We start from the raw sequence: 15,261 nt of genomic DNA, 5'->3' as shown, positions 1-15,261 counted from the left end.
ACACGGCGCCCCATACACGGCGTCTGCGTCCCGACCGCGCGTGCGTGCGAGCCGTTCACTTCACTCGCGGTACCCCGCAAAGTGTGAAGAGGGCCCTCGACGGCTATGCGGTGTCCCCCGCCATAAGGGTTGTCTCAGAGCCCCGGAGAGGTTCGGACTGAGCCCCAAATGCCCTCCTCGGGAAGAAGAGGGATTAGTCTGAGCACGGGGACCGAGAAGGGTCATCGTTCGCTTGTTACCTCCTGAGGGCCCGGCCTGGATTCTTGAAGGCCCCAGAACCCTCCTGACCTTTCCCCTTGCTCCGACTTCAGGCGAGCCACCTCTGTGAGTTCTCCGCTCAGCCCTTCCCCCCCACCGCCCCCAGTTAGCATAGCCCGGCCAGCCGCTCCGCCAAAACAGGGTTTTTCCCAGTTTCAGCAGGCAGGCTGTTAAAAAGGTGTTTTTGTGTCTTTTTCGATCTCCTCTTGGAATCGTGCCCTCTGTACTGGGTCTTGAAGAAAGCAATGTAAGGGGAGAACGTTTCAAGCCCTGGTGGCCGTCCAATGAAGAGATAGAAACGCTATGTGTGAGGAACAGCATGGAGTAAAATGTGAGTTGGAAATAAATCTGTCAATAAATGTTAGATTCCTAAAGAGAAAATTGCTTCCCACAGCGAGCTTACAGTCTAGCTGGAGGGAGTACAGGTAAACAAAAAGTAGCCGAGCAAGCCTCGGACCAGATAGACAGGAACTGTTTACCAGGTAGAAGGCACTGGGAATGGAGGGGTCAGGAAGCTGATTCTATCTGGGACTTGAAGACAGGGAGACAAGCCGTTGGAGTGGACAAAAGAACATTCCAGGAACGGGGGAAAGGTAGCGAGAATGTCTAGTGCCGAGAGATGGGAGTGTCCTAGAGGCCGTGTTATGAAAGACTTTAAATTCCAAACAAATTTTTATAATAACCAAGAGGGAATAAGGAGCTGCTTGAAGTTCTATTGAACAGGATCAGTGCTTTAGGAAAAGCTCTTTGGTAGCCAAGTAAAGGATGGGTTGGAGTGGAGGAGAAACCTGAGGAAAAAACTATGAGTAATCCTGGCAAAATGTGATGAGGACCTGTGTAAGAATGATGAGAAGGGGACATGTATATGAGAAATGTTGTGTGGATAGAAAGTTCAAAAAGAGGGGAAAGGTAATAAGTTCTGTTTTAGAGAGGCTGAATCGGAGATGCCTCCAGAAAATACAATTTAAACAGTCCAAAGGCAGAACTGAAGCTGCGGATCAGAGGATAGTATATAGGCTTGAGAATCACCTGCACAGATGATAATTCATTCACAGAGAGATAATGACATCACCAAATGATAGTATAGTGAGGAAAGAGGAAAGGGTCCAGGGATAGCCAAAGGAAGAAACAAGCATTTATTTAGTTTCTATTACAAGCCAAGTACTGTGCTAAGTGTTGTATAAGTTATATATCATTTGATCCTCACAACAATCTTGGGAGATAGGTACTTCTTATCTTCATTTTGCTGTTGAGGAAACTAAAACAGACAGAGGTCTGAGGCTGGATTTGAACCAAGGTCTTCCTGACTTCAGGCCTAGCACTCTATTGTGCCAACCAGCTCCTTCTAGGAGTACCCACAATTAATGGCCATGTATGGATGAAGAACCAGCACAGGAAACTAAGGAGAGGTCAGATAGATGAGAATACCTGCAAGTGTTTGAGAGGAGATAATGATCAACAATATTCAATTCTGTAAAGAGGTCAAAAAAGAATGAGGATTGAGAAAAAGCCATTAGATTTGGCAATTAGGTGATCATTGGTAACTTTAGGAAGGGCAATTTCTGTTGAATGCTAATATCAGAACCAGAGTATAAGAAGAAGAATGTGAAAATAAAAAGTAGGCTACAGTCAGATTATGAAGGTTTTAAATGTCAAGTTCAGAATTTAGTTTTTTTCCTGGGAAATAACCAGTTACCATTAAAAAAAAATTTTGAGCAGAAGAATGTCATGGTCAGGATTCTGTTTTAAGAACATAAATTTGGCAGCTCATTGGAGGATGGAGGGAAAAACTAGAGGTTGGGAGACCCTGTAGGAGTCTTGCCTTTCAAGGAAAAGATGATATGAGCTTAAACAAGAATGGTAGCCACATGAATAAAGAGAAGGAAGTAGATAGATAAATAATGAATGTGGAATCTAAAAGATAATGAGGTAACTAAAAAGATTTGTGGTGTTCTCAACAGAAAATTTAAAAGGACATTTAGAGAAGAGTTAACTTTATAAGGTCCAGTGATCCAGTTTTAACTTGTTGAGCTTGAGATGCTTTTGTAAAATCCAAAAAGATACATCTAGTAAGTGATTTTAAGTGATGAGACAAGTTCAAAAGAGAGAAGTTTGGAGAGTCATTTGCAAAATAACTCATGAAAGATGATGAGATGAAAAGAGAGTATATAGAGAAAAACGCCCAAGGGAACACCTCACATAGGGAAAAGGAAATGTATGATAATTCATCAAAGGAAACCCAGAAGAAACACTCAGGCAAATAAAACAAGCAAGACAAAACACTGTTTAAAAAAAAAACAAAACCAGAAAAAAAGAGTACCCATGAGGCCCTTCTCAGTTTCAAAAGCCCTATGGGTCAGAAAAAGTAAAAACTATTTCTGAAAGATCATTGAATTTATTTATATTAAATAAATAAATTTTAAAATGATTACTAACCTTAAATGGAACAATTCATCAAGCAATTATGTCAAAACATTTCAAAAGACTTCAAAAATAAATGGGAGGTAAGAGTGTGGAAGCAATTAGTGTAAAGGGTTCTTTCCAAGAATTTGACTTAAGAAAGGAAGGAGAAAGCTAGCATAATAGTTTGAGGGGATTTCAAGATCAAGTGAAGATTTTTGTTAAGGATGGAAGTGATATGGGAAAAAAGCCAGTGGATGAGGAGAGATTGAAAATGAAAAAATGGGAGGGAAGAATAAAGGAGAATTTGAAATGTTGACTTTGATAAAGAAGAGAGCCCCTTTTGGGAGCTGGGGAAGAAAGGGGTACTTCATGACAAATGGACTTCATTTTCCTCTGTAAAGTAAGATAGCAACATAGAGTACTTAGGAAGAAAAGAAAATACATAAGATTGCTACTGTGGGGAGTTTGAGAAAGAATCAGGAAAATAAAAGGATTACAATCATAAAATAAAAACTCAGTTGAAATTAAATATCACAGATTTATAGCAAACCCAACATGCTAGTAGAAGAGGAGAAGTCAGAAAGAAGGCTAATCAGATGTTCAGGGTTGGCAAGGAATGAGAAGCAATAGAACAAGAGAACGAGGAATTTCAGGGTACAAGATAGTGTGTATTAACCTGATTATAGTACCAAGAATACTATGAAGGGAAAAAAAAAAGGTGAGAGTACGGAAGTATAGAGGTCAAGGTTACAGAGAAGATTTTAATTGTTTTAGGTGGAGTGGATCTGAATGATCGAGGGAAAGATGAGAGTTTTATCAGAAAAAAAATTTTTTAAATCATTGATGTGGAATAGATATAGGTCATTGTGAGAACTAAGGTGAGACCATCCCTTTGAGTGGCTTGAAGTGCAGTGAGTAATAAAAATAGCTAATAATAGTTTCTGTAATATTTTAAGGTTTGCAAAGCATTTTACATATATCTTGTCAAAGTAGGTACTTAATCCACAAAAATTATTTGGTGGACAGATTTCTTTGGTAAAAAAGAATTAGATTTGGGAATTGCCATTATATATGTCATAGCCAGCATAAGGCATTAAGAATCCCAAGACTTAGATTCTAGTTCTGGGCTTTCCTACAAACTAACTCTGAAATCTTTGGCAAAATATTTGGTATCACAGGACCTTATCTTTCTTATCTTTTAAATGAGATCAGATGCCATAATAATCCAGGTTCTATTCCACCTTTAAGATTCTGTAGACCTAAAGGTTTTCTAAAGCAGTTTCCTTTACTCATCAGCTAAGGACTAATGTAGAGAAAATTTGGCATAGTTTGGAACCAGAAAATCTAGATTTGCTTTGTTATATTGTAAGGCATCTCATCTTTTAGGGCCTCAACTTCTTCTGTACAATGTTGGATTATGCTGATAATAATGATATCTAAGGTCCCTTCTAATTCTAAATTCTGTAAACTTGTAGAGAATCCAGTTGCCTAATTTTTTATCTTAATACTCAAAGAGGAGAAAGCAAGATAAAAAAAGAAACAGATTAGATTAGTTCTTTAAGCCTAACTAATCTAACAGTTTAAGTTTCCCAGGAACGTGTATTGATATTTTAGTATAAGAACTGGTATACTACTAACATAGACTTTAACATATTTAACATGTATTGGACTATCTGTCATCTAGGGGAGAGGAGGGGAGGAAGGAAGGGAAAAGTTGGAATAGAAAGTTTTGCAAGGGTCAATGTTAAAAAATTATCCACGCATATATCTTGTAAATAGCTATAATTAAAAAAAAGAAAAATTTCTATACAAAAAAAATTTTTTTTTTTAAAATCTGGTATACTAGACATTGGAAAGTAAATACAGAACCTTACTTTAAAAAAAGATTTTATATGAACTGATGCTAAGTGAAACAAGCAGAACTAGGAAAACATTGTATACAAGCAACTGCAAAATTGTCCAATGATTAGCTATGACAGACTTGGTTCTTCTCAGTAGTTCAATAATTCAAGGCAATCCCAATAAACTTTGGATAGAAAATGCCATTCATATCCAGAGAAAGAACTATGGCGACTGAATATAAATCAACACATTCTATGTTCACTTTTTTATTATTTTTTTTCCTTATGATTTTCCTCTTCCAATATGATTCATATGGAAATACATTTTTAAAAATGTACATGTATAGCCAAAAAAATGTTATTTTACATGTAACTGGGGAAAAAAACACACATGCAGGCTAGGTTTACATTAGCAACATCTGATAACTGTACATATCCAATATTATTTGGGTCTCAAAACCCTCTTTTTTAGCCAAGTTTTTACTTGAAATATCCAGGTGATTACTTCAGGACTTTGCTTCATTTTACAATTACATAAAAAGCTATAGTATAAAGCACTTGTGGTACCTGAAAGCAATTCCCATTCCTGCCTGTCAGAAAGCAAGATTCCTTTATTTCCAAATGCAAAGGGTAATAAGAATAAGTCTAAAATCATAATAGAGAGCATTGTATCCCAAAAAAGCTCTTTGGCTTGAGTTTCCTAAATTCTGTTCTCAACTCTATTTTTGACTCAGTACTATCTTCTCTGTTTTGAAGCTTCAATTTCCCCTTCATAAAATTCAGATAACTACCTTTGGTGTCTTCTGTAGCTATTAAGAATGTTTTAAGTATGAAAGGATAGAGAGATGCTAATAAAACCAGTTTTAATTATAGTATTTTCAACCTTGATGTATTTAAAACAGCAGATAACCTTTACTAAGTTTAGAATTTGACCTAAGTGAGAAAAGAAAATTAAATCAAGGGGAAAAGTTGTCAGATATTATAATTTCTATAGAAAGAGCTGGCTCAATCACTGATGTAATGGAGGCCACCTATTGGTAGCAAGCAGTGCAGGTGCAAGTCATTAGTATGCTATGTATGGCCTGTTTACTGTAGTACATGCAAGGTTAAAGTAGATATCCACTCTCTTGTTCTATTATTAGAGCTCAGCTAAATATGGTAGCCAACATACTATAATGCTTTGCAAAACTTAAGTCATTGTAAAGATGCTGTTACCAATAAATGAGTTATATGTTGGGTCACCCACCTTGCTTCACGTATTCCAAGTTGCTAATGTCCAAAGAGTGCCAGAGTCAACAATTGAAATTAGGAATTGGGTCTACTTTCAAGATATAATTATAGCCTCCTTAGCACTGACATCCATCCACCTGCTTAGTTTAGGCATCTAGTAAATCAGGGAAGAGAAGACAGAGCTAGACTTGTCTGATTCTAGTAGTCATATCATAAAAAATAAAAATTCAACAGAATTCTAAATATCAGACTTGAAAGGGATCTTAAAATCATCTACTCCAACTCCCTAATTTTTACAGATTAAAGGGGGGGAAAAAAGCAGCTGAGAGGTTGAATGACTTGCTTAGTCTTGCACAGCTAACAAGTCCCACAGAATGAGTGAAACTCAACTGTCCTTAGAAACACTGAGGCCCTATTTTAGGAAACATGCATCAACACTAAATGTACCCAAGCTGTTAACTTTTAGCTATTTAGCCTTAGTAGCATTCCTGGAGATCAACACTGAGACAATGGAACTGGACCAGAAAGATCAATCTTAAGGAAATTTGAAACTTCACTCCTTCAACAGAAATCTTTTTTTAAAAGTGCCTGTTATGTACTAGCACTGTACTAGGCACTAGATAGGATATAAATATAGATGACATGCTCTTTTTTCAAAGGCCTCATAGTGAAGAAAGGATGATAGGAAATATACTCAGCTTAGAAATTGGCAGCATAGTGTAGTAGGTAGAATTCCAGACTTGGAAATCAGAAAAAAAACCTCTTAACATGCATTTATTAAGCACTTCTTATGTATCAAGCATTATGCTAAGCACTAAGGATGCAAAAAAAGGCATTCTAATGGAGAAGGCTGACAAATGAATGACCCCATTAAAAATACATTCTAGATGAAAGGTAATCTTGGAAGAAGATATTTGTGGAAATATGTATAGAGGAATTGCACATGTTTAACATATATTGGATTACTTGCCATCTAGGACAGGAAGTGGGGAGAAAGGAAGGGAAAAAATTTGGAACACAAAGTTTTGCAAGGGTGAATGTTGAAAATTATTCATGCAAAATGAATGGTTGCCCATCAATTGGAGAATGGTTGGGTAAATTGTGGTATATGAATGTTATGGAATATTATTCTTCTGTAAGAAATGACCAGCAGGATGAATATAGAGAGGCTTGGAGAGACTTACATGAGCTGAGTGAAATGAGCAGAACCAGGAGATCATTATACACTTCAACAACGATACTGTATGAGGATATATTCTGATGGAAATGGTTATCTTCGACAAAGAGAAGATCTAATTCAGTTCCAATTGATCAATGATGGACAGAATCAGCTACACCCAGAAAAGAAACACTGGGAAATGAATGTGGACTACTTGCATTTTTGTTTTTCTTCCCAGGTTATTTTTACCTTCTGAATCCAATTCTTCCTGTGCAACAAGAGAATTGTACAGATCTGCACACACATTGTATCGATAAGACTATACATACATTGTATGTATAAGACTGCCTGCCATTTAGGGGAAGGGGTGGGGGAGAGAAGGGAAAAGTTGGAACAGAAGTGAGTGCAAGGGACAATGTAGTAAAAATTACCCATGCATATGTTCTATCAATAAAAAGCTATAATTTAAAAAGAAAAAGAAAATTATCTATGCATATATTTTGAAAATAAAAAAGTTTTAATTAAAAAAATAAAATTCACTGGAAGAAGAAGATAGCATCTGGGAGAAGAAATACCTCCTGTAGAAGCTAAGATATAAAGATCTGAGTCTTGAAGGAATCCAGGAAACTAGGAGCCTAAAGTAAAAAGGGAAAATATTCTAGATATGGGGAACAGTCAGGGGCAATACATTGAATATATCGTATTAATGTGTGAGGAACAGCAAGTATTCTAGTGTAGCTGAAATGGGAGGTATATGGAAGAGAATAAAATATAAAAAATTGGAAAGGTAAAAAAAAGATCAGATTATAAAGTGATTTGAATGGCAAACAGGATTTTATATTTGAATCAGGAGGTAATGAGCCATTGGAGTTTATTGAAGGAGGAGATAAAATAACAGAATTAGATCCATGCTTTAGGAAAGTCCTTTCAGCAGCTAAGTGGAAGATAGATTGAAATGAGGAAAGATTTAAGGCAGGGAAACCAATTAGAAAACTACTTCAACAATTTTGGCAAGAGGTAATTTGGGCCTGTGCAAGTATGGTCACTGTGAGTAGAGGGGAACAGATGAACAGAAGATGTAAAGGGTAAGAGTGACAAGATTTTGCAATGATGTGGATATATGGAATGAGAGCAATCAAGAATAACACTGAAGTTATGAATCTAAGATATGGAGGAGATCTAGACTCAAGTTATGATGTCTGATGCTTGGCTAGCTATGTGATCAATGATAAATCTTTTTTTCAAAATCAAATGTTTTAATGATTACTGCTTACATCATAATTTGAAATATACTAATTAAACCCCTTCCCACTTTTTTCATTTTTTTCCCTATATGAGGGTTTTTTTTTAATTTTATAGCTTTTTATTGACAGAACATATGCATGGGTAATTTTTCAACATTGACCTTTGCAAACACTTCTGTTCCAACTTTTCCCTTTCTTCATTCCACCTCCTCCCCTAGATGGTAGGCAGTCTCATACATGTTAAATGTGTTAAAGTATATCTTAAATACAATATATGTGTACATATTTATATAGTTCTCTTGTTGCACAAGAAAAATCAGAAAGGTAAAAATAATCTGGGAAGAAAAACAAAAATGTAAGCAGCCCACACTCATTTCCCAGCGTTCTTTTGCTAGGTGTAGCTGGTTCTGTTAATGACATATCATTTAACCACTTTGTGCTGCTATCTCATTTGAATATGGAGTAAAAGAAAACAAAAAAGAGGGAAAGGATCTATATGCACAAAAATGTTCATAGTAGTAGTTTTCATTGGAAAAAACTGAAAGTAGTAGTGCCCATAATAAGGTAATAGCTGTATGAATATGACAGAATATTACTATACCATGAGAAGTGATAAAAAGAATAGATTCTAAGAAACTTGTGAACTGATAATAGTCAAATAAGTAGAACCAGAGATCAATTTATACAATGATAAAAACATTTTAAAGTAAAACCACTGTAAAGAGGACTTTGGGGACTATGATCATTGTAATGACCAATCACAGCTGGTAGCACAGTGTATCCACTTTTAAAGGTGGCCTCAGATGGGTGACCTTAGGCCCGTCACTGAATCTCTGCTTCGGTTTCCTCAACTGTAAAATGGGGTCATTTGTTGTAAGGATAAAATGAGATAATGTTTATAAAAAGCACTTGGCAAATGTCTGGTACATGGGAAGCACCATATAAATACTTACTCCCTTCCTTTCCCCCCAGTTAGAAGTCCAGATGACTGATAATGAATTATGGTTCCTACCTATCAACAGAGGAGTGATGGACTAGATGAGACAGACTTTATCAAACATAGCTAAAGTGTAGATTTATCTTACTTGTCCATATCTCTTTGTAGCTAGAAACAGGATGGGCTAGTGGGTAGAGATCTGACTTGGAAAAAAAGTTCTTCCTCTGAAACTTACTGGCTCTGCTCCTTGGGCAAGTCACCTAAATCATTTTAAGACTGTAAGTTACAGAGATGGTGCCAGCCTGAATTGATAGTTTCCTTGCCAGGGAATAACCTCTACCAGTTAGATCACAGGGCTAATCCTTATCCCTTAAACTTATTTGTTTCAAGGAAAGGTGGGAATGTGGGATGGAAGAGTAGACACAGCAATACTGATACCAAGGGGGAAAAAAGAATATTAATAAAATGTTAAGATAATACATAAAAGAGAGTAAATGAAAATTCAGGAGAAAGATAAGCAGGACCGTGTTGAATATAATTTGAATAAACTGAACAATTGTATACTTAAAAGCTAATATAGTAGAGAATATGTGAAATTCTCTGTTCTTTGCATGAAAAATGTTCATTTTTGTTCATGTTTATCAAATTCATGATAAAAATTTTTAAGAACAATTATTTTTCAAAGAAAATAACAAAAGCCTGTGGGACTTACTCCATTAGGCTGTTAGGAAGGTGAAACATGATAATTATGTAAATTATAATCTTAAGGCACCATATACCTGTCAGCTTATAATAAAGAGAAGTGCAAAATGCTGGGAAAACAGATAAGGAAATGAGAATCAAGAGTCTTTATAGTGGAAGTTTTTATGTATTCTCTGAAAGAGGGATGGAATGTTGAAAGGCAGAGACTAGAAAGAAAAGCACTAAAGGTATGGAAGTTAAGGAATGTGAGCAATTTGGCTAAAAAACAGAATATGGAAATGAGAATAGTGTGAGATAAGATTAAAAGCAGATTATAACTACCATATAGAAAACCTTAAATATCATGCTAAGGAGCCAAACTTTATATCTTAAGCCAAAGCTTCAACTGTGGGCCATGTAACTGAATGTGAGAGTCATGAAATTATGATTTATTATTCAGTAAATGTTTTGATTTGTATACTTACTTTATATACCCATATACCTTGCTTGGGTTGTATAAAAGCTTCTTGGGTGAAAAAATTTAAGCAGCCTGCCTTAAGCAATCCTCAAATATTTTTGAGCAATAGAATAATCAGACCTTTGTAATAAAATTATTAATATTGTAATACTTTATAGAATTAGAGGGAGAACAGCATCTAAGTTTGGAAACCTGTAGGATGTCATTGTCTTAATCCAAGTTAAAGTCCTAAGGATCTGAGTGAGATTGGTGTTAATGGGAATAGTATGATATTTATTGAATTGAGATGTGGAGAGAAAACCAATAAGAACTGCATGTGTGTAAAATACCAGGAAGAAGGAAGAATGTACCGAAATGACATTGGTCTTAGGATCAGAAGAACAAGACTTTAAACTCAGTTCTAGCTATGTGACCAGGGTCATGTCTTTTAACTTTTCTAAGCTTCAGTGTGCAAAATGGGGGTACTAATGATTGTACTATCTGCCTTGGTAAAAGCTTTGTTAATCTTAACACTATATATGACATGTTTAAAGGAATATAATTTTATGAGAATGAGTGAATAGCAGAAAAGATGTAAGCTTTCATTTTAGCTTTATTGAACCCAAAATAGCAGAAGGGTATCCAGGATGATCTGGATCTAATGAGCAGTTGGAAATATGAGTCTGAAGTTTATGAGGGAGATCAGGAATACATGGGACAAAAACAAACTTTTAGACAAACTAGAGACCTCTGCCCCCATATCAAAGCAGACAAATCCCTCACCATCTCTGGATAGCAACTAGGGCTCTCTTATCACAGGGAAAGTGTTCAATCTGTGACATATCTTGAGATCAAATAAGCATGGAAGGCCTTCAGTCCTTCAACTCCTCTCATGTTCCATTGATTTGTTAGAGCAGAGCCCCAAATTAATTATCTTGCTGAATGCCAGACAAAAATTCCTTTTTCTCTTTCTTTCTTTTTTTTAAATTTTGTTTAGTTTTTTAAATTTTTTATTAATTTTTATAATTATAACTTTTTTTGACAGTACATAAGCATAAGTATTTTTTTTATATAACATTATCCCTTGTACTCCCTTCTGTTCCAAATTTTTCCCCTCCTTCCCTCTACCCCCTCCCCTAGATGGCAGGCATTCCCATACATATTAAATATCTTATAGTATATCCTAGGTACAATATATATGTGCAGAACTGAATTTTGTTGTTGTTGTTGTTGTTGCAAAGGAAGAATTGTATTCTGAAGGTAAAAATAATCTGGGAAGAAAAACAAAAAAACAAACAAACAAACAAATGCTCACAGTTTACATTCATTTCCCAGTGTTCCTTTTCTGGATGTAGCTGATTCTGTCCATCATTGATCAATTGGAATTGGATTAACTCTTCTCCATGTTGAAGATAGCCACTTCCATCAGAATACATCCTCATACAGTATCATTGTTGAAGTGTATAATGATCTCCTAGTTCTGCTCGTTCCACTCAGCATCAGTTGATGTAAATCTCTCCAAGCCTCTCTGTATTCCTCCTGTTGGTCATTTCTTACAGAACAATAATATTCCATAACATTCATATACCATAATTTACCCAACCATTCTCCAATTGATGGACATCCATTCATTTTCCAGTTTCTAGCCACTACAAAAAGGGCTGCCACAAACATTTTGGCACATACAGGTCCCTTTCCCTTCTTTAGTATTTCTTTGGGATATAAGCCCAGTAGTATAGCGCTGCTGGGTCAAAGGGTATGCACATTTTGATAACTTTTTGGGCATAGTTCCAGATTGCTCTCCAGAATGGTTGGATTCTTTCACAACTCCACCAACAATGCATCAGTGTCCCAGTTTTCCCACAGCCCTTCCAACATTTATCGTTATTTGTCATCTTAGCCAATCTGACAGGTGTGTAATGATATCTCAGAGTTGTCTTAATTTGCATTTCTCTGATCAATAGTAATTTGGAACACTCTTTCATATGAGTGGAAATAGTTTTAATTTCATCATCTGAAAATTGTCTGTTCATATCCTTTGACCATTTATCAATTAGAGAATGGCTTGATTTCTTATAAATTAAAGTCAATTCTCTGTATGTTTTGGAGTTGAGGCCTTTATCAGAACCTTTACCTGTAAAAATGTTTTCCCAATTTGTTACTTCCCTTCTAACCTTGTTTGCATTAGTTTTGTTTGTGCAGAAACTTTTTAATTTGGTATAATCAAAATTTTCTATTTTATGATCAATAATGGTCTCTAGTTCTCCTTTGGACACAAATTCCTTCCTCCTCCACAAATCTGAGAGATAAACTATCCTATGTTCCTCTAATTTATTTATGATTTCATTCTTTATGCCTAAATCTTGGACCCATTTTGATCTTATCTTAGTATGTGGTGTTAAATGCGGGTCCATGCCTAGTTTCTGCCATACTAATTTCCAGTTTTCCCAGCAGTTTTTGTCAAATAATGAATTCTTATCCCAAAAGTTGGGATCTTTGGATTTGTCAAACACTAGATTGCTATTTTTATTCACTATCTTGCCCTGTGAACCTAACCTATGTCACTGATCAACTAGTCTTATTTCTTAACCAATACCAAATGCTTTTGGTGACTGTTGCTTTATAATATAGTTCTAGATCAGGTACATAGTTCCAGATCAGGTACAGCTAGACCACCTTCATTTAATTTTTTTTTCATTACTTCCCTTGAAATTCTCCACCTTTTGTTGTTCCATATGAATTCTGTTATTATTTTTTCTAGGTCATTAAAATAGTTTCTTGGGAGTCTGATTGGTATAGCACTAAATAAATAGATTAGTTTAGGGAGTATTGTCATCTTAATTATATTCGCTCGGCCTATCCAAGAGCACTGAATCAGACAAAAATTCCTTGAAACACAGCCATCACTCCAAAGATTTTCTTCTGCTGTTCCATTCATTTGTTCAACTCCCCTTAGATTTGATCTCCCCCAAAAGACTTATGTGATTTCAAATACAGAGTCAAAAAATAGTCCCTCTGAAAAACTAGGAGAGAAAAGACATAATTCTTGTGAAGTACCTAGTAGTAGTTATCAATGCAGTGGATTCTCTCTATTCTTCTCCACTTATTAATATATATGGTCACCAGAACCCTCTCACTGCTCAGCTGCTCCCTGGCTTTGGTCAGATAAACTGGTCCTACATAACAGGACGTGGGCTTCCTCTAATTCCTCCTCTATTTTTGTTAAACCTCATGTCAATATCCCTGGTGTCAAAACTAAAGAACATAAGCAGCAGCTGTTCAGAAGCCTCCCAGTCCCAAAGCAGAAGTTTGATTTGACAGTAGCAAATCTTGTTTAAAATACTCCCCATCTTCCTTAAAACTTGCCCCTGTGGTCTCAGTTGGATATAATATTCTTCTCTACTTCCTGTTCTGATCTTCTAGACGGCACTACCAGGAGGTCACAGGAGTAAAAAAGAACCCAGGCCAAGATCCCTTAGGCACACTGTCCGTGTCTCGGCAGGAATCCAACAGGGAATGAAATCAGACACCGGAATTTCCACTAACTTCTAGGACTTCAGGAAATCAGCTCCCTCTCTGATTCAGCCCTGCAATTAAACATTAGCCAGGGGCACATCAAGTCCCAGACAGATCCCCTACCAAAGGTTACTGTGTCTGTACACTGCTTCTTTACCAGGGTGGCCTCCCAGAACCCCTACCACAGGCCACAGCTATTTGGAGCATGTTAAAGAGGTGATGGAAAAGGAAAAGAACTTGGGCTCAGTTGAAGTGCCCATCTGTCTCCTGCGCATTATCAGTGTATCCAGTCTGATGGACTCCAATATAATATTCCAGGAAATTTTAGATCTTAGGGTGTTAGATTTTAGAGAGGACAACCCTGACAAAATTTGATCAACCATCCTCCTCCCTGCCCACCCCTCAAATGAATCTAACAATGAGTAGAAATCAGATAGGATCCAGGGCCATCTCCAGACATCCTGATCTGTATCTTGTCACTGGAGCCAGATGGCTCTGGAGGGGAAAGTAAGGCAGGTGACCTTGCATAACCCCTTCCTCCCTTAAATCCAATTCACGTGCATGTCATGGCATCACCCCTTTGAGAATAAATGAAAAACAATAACATAGGGAAGCAGGACATTCCCTTTCTACCTGTCAGCATCTGGTCTTCAAGGCCTAAAAGACACAGATAAATCTCTGAATCACTGAATGCAATTTAAATCTAAATGTTAAATTATATTTCCTTCTGTAGTGCTTGATTTCTACCACTACCCCATGACCTGAGAGAAGCAATAATGCAGGGTAATTCTGATGCCTTTTTAATAGCAATTAACTGATCTAAGCTATATGTACTCAGACAAACTACATACCTTTCAAAAGTTTTAAGTTTAGTTTATGATGGAAGAAAGTTTATTTGAGCTTTGAATGTCCATTGGCAGCAAAATTAAACTGAAAGACACTGAATGTACCTGAATTGCCTGTGAGTCAGTATTTTTCTGTCCTGACTCATAAATTTTTCTGGCAGGAAGCAGTGAATATTATATTTTTGAACCAGCTATTCTGTCTCCTTCCATTGCATATATGTATAGCTTAACACATGAAATAATCACTGTTTAAAGGGAACTAAAACAGAAAAGACATAATTTAGTTCCTCTGTACTATCCTAAGGGGAAAACCAGAAATTGACAGTTAAATATCTGCAATTCTAATGTAATCCCAATAAACCAGACAGCATTTCTATAGGAACTGTTTATTATGCTGCTGCAACATAGCAGTATGCCATTCAGAGATGGATTTTAGAGAAAAATAGCCCAAGGATTCGAACCCTGTGGCTAAATTATCTTACCAAGAAACATACAAACACAAGAACAAACAGGAAGTCAGTTTCCTGGGAAGGGGGGGGGGGGAGCCCTAATGGCTTAAGTGAGAACAGGGCCCCCTCTGCTGGGAGCTGGGGAAATGAAACATCAGGATGCCCAAGACCATATTTCTGAATAAAGAAGCTTTGTAGTAATAAATGAACACTGAGATAGGATCCCTTCTTGAATGAGAAT

At 36.5% G+C, this 15,261-nt stretch overlaps 1 long non-coding RNA gene across 1 annotated transcript in view; it reads left to right on the top strand.

Annotated features, from left to right (window-relative positions):
* The first annotated feature begins 55 nt into the window (after positions 1-55).
* The window catches only part of LOC141563349 (uncharacterized), a 32,043-nt gene continuing 16,837 nt past the window's right edge, over positions 56-15,261 (top strand). The window contains exons 1-2 of the long non-coding RNA XR_012488400.1: positions 56-324; positions 498-589. This is a non-coding gene — a long non-coding RNA (uncharacterized LOC141563349). The remainder of the gene's footprint in view (positions 325-497; positions 590-15,261) is intronic.

The sequence above is a fragment of the Sminthopsis crassicaudata genome, chromosome 3, assembly GCF_048593235.1.
Source record: "Sminthopsis crassicaudata isolate SCR6 chromosome 3, ASM4859323v1, whole genome shotgun sequence".
NCBI classification, from domain to species: Eukaryota; Metazoa; Chordata; class Mammalia; order Dasyuromorphia; family Dasyuridae; genus Sminthopsis; species Sminthopsis crassicaudata.
The sequence above is the reverse complement of the archived record's forward strand: the minus strand, read 5'-3'. Positions and strand labels throughout refer to the sequence as shown.